Source organism: Pyrus communis, chromosome 1 (genome assembly GCF_041283825.1).
Source record: "Pyrus communis isolate YQ-2024b chromosome 1, ASM4128382v1, whole genome shotgun sequence".
NCBI classification, from domain to species: domain Eukaryota; kingdom Viridiplantae; phylum Streptophyta; class Magnoliopsida; order Rosales; family Rosaceae; genus Pyrus; species Pyrus communis.
In genome coordinates this window covers 20,913,510-20,919,179 of record NC_142565.1, presented here as the reverse complement: position 1 = coordinate 20,919,179, position 5,670 = coordinate 20,913,510, and the positions used below count along the sequence as shown (strand labels likewise).

General features: G+C 37.2%; 1 pseudogene; it reads right to left on the bottom strand.

Annotated features, from left to right (window-relative positions):
- Positions 1-209: 209 nt before the first annotated feature.
- Positions 210-5,436, bottom strand: LOC137722087 (uncharacterized; annotated as a pseudogene).
- Positions 5,437-5,670: the final 234 nt, after the last annotated feature.

Genomic DNA, 5,670 nt, shown 5'->3' with positions numbered 1-5,670 from the left:
GTTTCTTTTGAAAAGAAAGTTTACATATTGACATCAATGCTGCAATTTCCACCCATTTGTTCATGATTGATGCTTCAAATTTTCATTGCCAATCTACAAACGATAGTGAGAAAATTAAAAATCAAATAAAAAGAGTTAATTGATAAGTGAGAAATGCATACTGAAAGGTTATCGTTAATAAAGCTGTTACCTATTAGGAATCACCATAATTAGCTGGAATGAAGCAAGACTTCTTTGTATACTACATTCCGTGTAAATACACCTTGTTGGCCTACTATGGAGCCACTTTTTACTAACACGGTTGTGGTTGACTTTGAGACCCCCCTCGATAAAGCCACATATAATTGTCCATGGCTGAAGACATGATCTGGAAGGTAAACGCCTACATGTGGTATTGTCTGACCTTGAGATTTGTTTATAGTGATAGAGAAACTTAGTTTCACTGGAAATTGCTTTCTTGTAAGTTCAAATGGAAGCCCAGCAGTATCAGTACTTTTGAGAGGGATTCTTGGTAAGAAAACTCTGGATCCGGCAAATTGTCCAGTTAGAATTTCAGCATCAATAAGATTTCAGTAAGAACCACGACACAATAATCTTGTACCATTACACAATCCCAATTTCGGATCAATATTTCTTAAAAGCATGATTGGAGCACCTCTTTTCAGAGTTAACTTGTGCGGAGGCAAACCACCAAGTGAGATTGAATTCAAGAACTCTGGCTGATACAAATTCCTTGCGTCATCCTCAACTGAATCAAATGAATACATTGTCTCTTCTAAACCCGGAAACATATTGATTATCTTTTCATTCAACATATCAACGTCTTCATTTGTAGGAGTTACCACTGCCCTTTCCACCATGTAGGTTGCATCATTTATATGATCCTCTAAGTCAGGGAAGATTTTGGCAATTAATTGATTAATGGAATGCTCACTCTCCCATGGTATCACCATGCATTCAGGTAGTTTTACCATATCATCCATAATAACATCTTCATTCCCATCACCAACACGAAGTAAAAATTCTGAAAATTCACAATCATTTATGGATCTCATGTTTTGTTTGAGTTTTAAAATCTTTACTTGTGACCAAAATGATGCCTTAACAACACTTGCTTGGATTAGTTCGGACTTGGTTCCTTTCCGGATAACAGGAAGAACTTGTCGAAAATCTCCCCCAAATATCATTATCTTCCCCCCAAATGGTAAGTCAATATCTGTTAAGTCTCTGAACGTTCGATCGAGTGCTTCAAATGCATGACGATGCGTCATTGTTGCTTCATCCCAAATAATTGCCTTTGCCTTTTGTATTAGCTTTGCTAAATCAGATTGTTTACCGATCGAACACATCGATGATGCATCGAGACTAAGTGGTATCTTGAATTTAGAATGTGCTGTCCTCCCACCAGGCAATATCGTAGCTGCTATTCCAGATGATGTTGTTGCTAATACTATGTGCCCCAACCTTCTCAAGCTTGCTAACAATGCGCGATATAAGTAAGTTTTTCCAGTTCCACCGGGACCATCCACAAAAAAAGTTGCATTATCCGATCGTTGAACTGCACCCATTATTATGTTAAACGCACTTTTTTGGTCATCATTTAAGCGTTCAATTGCATCAAGATCTTGTTGTGGAATACATATGGATATTTCATCTTCAATACATCCGGTCATTCCTGAACTTGATTCATTTCCTCTTGTCATTTGGGGCAAATCAAACTCGTTTATACTCTTGTTAAATTGAACCAAAAGTATGTTCAACTCACGCAAGAGTATGTTGGTAGCAAGTGTGGGAGTTATGTTAGTCATGGAAACATAATCTTCCATCATGAATGGACAGAACTCATCCCATAACCCTCGAACACCAATTGGTGCACAATATACCAATATGCTGACGAATAATCTTCTTAAAGCCGACAGCATCTGAATTGTGGAGGCCTCTAACAAACATTGTCGAATACTGTCATCTCTTTCTAACAAACCTCGTTGTTCTGCTGCCTGCTTAAATGTTGGATGCAAAACCCCATTAACTGTTCTCAAGTTTGTGAAGGATGTTGGTCCTCTAACATGATTAAGAAGAATCCGAGGGTAAAATTTTTCGCCTTCAGCAGGTGAAACTGCATATATTCGCCCAATAACCTTGTTACAATTCTTTCTTTTAGACCACTTTCTTTGAGCTTGAATCCATCTGTAATGTGATGGTATCTCCATGTATAAATAATGTCGCGCTTCTGCATCCACATGATTAAGTGTAAAAAATTCAGTCAACATTGTCTTTCTTGTACTCTCATCATGTAGAATATTTGTTATGCTTTCATCGGCACGAAACTGAACTTGGTGCATATTAGGAAGATGTATTTGCATTCGCTCAACAGATGGATAAATTCGATTAATAATGAACTTGAATATTTTCCATAATGCCTCTGGTGCGCTGATGCTAACTAATTAAGCACACAAATTAAACCCTCTTTTTGTCAAATTTTAGTAAAGATGTAAGTAGGGATCGTTCTATACCGGGGATTAGGAGGGATTGCTAAACACTTGGAAACTGACTTAAAAACTCAAAAACAAAGTTTAAAACACTAAACTTGACTCAAAGAATGCAAAACTAAAAGTTAAAACACTTAAACAAACCTAAAACCCAAAACAGCAACTAGAAGACTCAAAACTGCCTAAAAACCACTTTCTGGGCAGTTTTGAGCACCTACACTAATTTGGACGAAATTGGGTGAAAACTTGAATCAAAATACTTAGAAACATAAATCAAAACACTTTCTAACTAATCTAAGACTTCAAATTAAAGGGGGATTTGTTTTGGACGAAAATTTAACATAAAACAGAAACTTTAAACTAAACAGATTGTAGAATGTTTTTGGATAAAAAGGATGGATAACAGGCTGGTTAGGAGGTTCTTCTCCACACATGTCACACTTGCAAACAAAACGATTTTCAGTTGTTCTTCCAATAAATTATAAATACTCAACGCCCCAGATTAACCGTGAATTGCACTAATTAACCCTCAGTTTTTCCACAAGTTATTAAGTTGGATGATTGCATACGACAACTCAAAACATTCCCTACAAGTTCCCTACATGAATTGCATAATAGAGATACAAGCAAGAATCATTAAGTTCTATGAAAAACATAAGCATTGACGAAGCATTCGTTACTATGAATTGCATGAAACTTATGCTAAGAATTCATTCAACGCGATCGTTTTCAAGCGACCTTCACTACTTGTGATTATAAGATTGTAACTATTAGGTGAAACTCCCTCATAATCTAGCATCGTATTCATGCATGAAAACTAAGCGTGCACTCTCAATCAACATACACAAATAAGTTATCAATCAAATAGATGAACGAATTGAATCCACAACTTATGAAATAACAACTGAATGTAATCAAATCATATTGCAAGCATGTACATGGTTTCGAATTCCCCCCCCCCCCTAACCAAGGGGGTTTAGTTCCTCATACTCACAACACAAAGAATATCAAAATTAAACATGGAATTCAACGGAAAGACAACACCTAAAACGTTCCAGCAATCCTCAAGCAGTTTTGCATGAACGTCCCAAGCTTTTTCTCCTCCTCTTGTCTGCGGCACAAGAACTAGGACAGGTTCTAGGGGTTATTTAGATGGATGAGTAGGTAAGGAATGATATGGTAGTGTTTAGGGGACATGGGGGTTGCGGCAAAGTGTGAAAATATGGCAGATTGGTGGAGGAAGGCTGCGGCAAGGGGGCTGAATATATTTTGACGAATTTCTGATTTGTGGAGAGGGTTATATTTCTGCGGCATGGTGGTAAAACACATATATATAAGCAGCCAAACCCTAAAGAAATCAGGTTAGACAAATGGGTGATAGGAGCATATTCATGCGACTTAAATGGCTTGTTCTCGTGCATTTACATTATGTTTCTTTAGTTATTTTAGTCCTTTAAGCTATTTTCGTGTGTTTGTAGGTCCAAAGGGCTAAAGGAGCAAAAAGATGCATTTTGGAGACTTTTGGAGCACTTTTGGGCTAAGGATGGATAGCTTATGCTTGGAGCCAAAGTGTTGGACGAAATTGAAGACCTAATTGAAGACCAAAGTGTTGGAACCTTGTTCCCTTTAGTTTTAGGACATTTAAACCTTTCCAATTCCCTTATGCCGTGCATCTCCACAATCCCATTCATCAACACATGCATTCACATGCTTTCACAACCTATTCCACATGCTTTCTTATCACTTATCATAACCACATATCATACACTTATCATCACCACATATCATATCACTTATCATAACCACTTATCACTTATCATAACCATACACTTATCACTTATCATACTCATAATCATTCACACCTTGCAGCCACATGCATTCCCCTTTTGCACATGCTTTCCCAATTCATTAAAACATTGCACATGCACTCCCATCCTTTACCATTGCAGCCACATGCATTTCCCCCTTTATCATTTCTGCACATGCACTTTGCCTTTCATCATTGCACCACAAATCAGCACATTCACCTTCATTTCCAGATTGTCCCCTTGCACATGCAGCCACATATTCATTGCACATGCATTTCCACCCTTTAATCACATGCATAAATCAGCCACATGCATCTCCCATCACCATTCCAGATTTCCACCAAGTTCCTAGCTGTCATGTTCCCCCCATTTCACCTATAAATAAGCATCCATTGCAGCCACAATTCATACACACTCATTCATACACATTTCATTCTCATACACTCTTCCATACACATTTTCAGTCACAACACACTTCCATTCCATTGTACATACCACCAACACTTCCCCCTTTGTGCCGTGAGTTTCCCTATTAATCCAAACACCACTCCCCAAACCATTCACACCATCAAACTATCCTTAGACCTTGTGCTACAACAACGAGGAAGAGAAGAGTGCCTAAACGTTCATACAATTCAAGTTTGAGTTGTTGGAATGTTTAGGTGTTTCTTTGATTTCAATGTTTAAATTCAATTCTCTTTGTTTTGTACGTATGAGGAATGGAAGAGAAGAGTGCCTAAACGTTCATACAATTCAAGTTTGAGTTGTTGGAATGTTTAGGTGTTTCTTTGATTTCAAAGTTATGAGGAACTAAACCCCCCTTGGTTAGGGGGTGATTCGAAATAAATGTTTATGCTTGCATTTTGATTTGATTACTTCTAATTACGTTTCATAAGTTGTGAATTCAATTTGTTTAACTGTTTGATTGATAACCTATTTATGTATGTTTATTGAGAGTGCACGCTTAATTTTCATGCATGAATATGACGCTAGAATATAAGTGAGTTTCACCTAATAGTTATGAACTTATATTCACAAGTAGTGGAGGTTGCTTATAAACAATCGCGTTAAACGAATTCTTGGCATAAGTTTCATGCAATCATAGTAACGAATGCCTCGTCAACACTTATAATTTTCATAGAGCGTAATGATTCTTGCTTGTATCTCTATTATGCAATCATGTAGGGGACTTGTGGGGAATGTTTTGGGTTGTCGTATGCAATCATCCAATTCAATAACGTTAGGAAGATTTGAAGGTTAATTAGTGCATCACGGTTAACTTGGGGTGTTGAGAATTAATGATTTATTGAAACGCAATTGGAAATCATTTTATTATGCAAGTATAACATATGTGGAGATGAACCCCGTAGCTA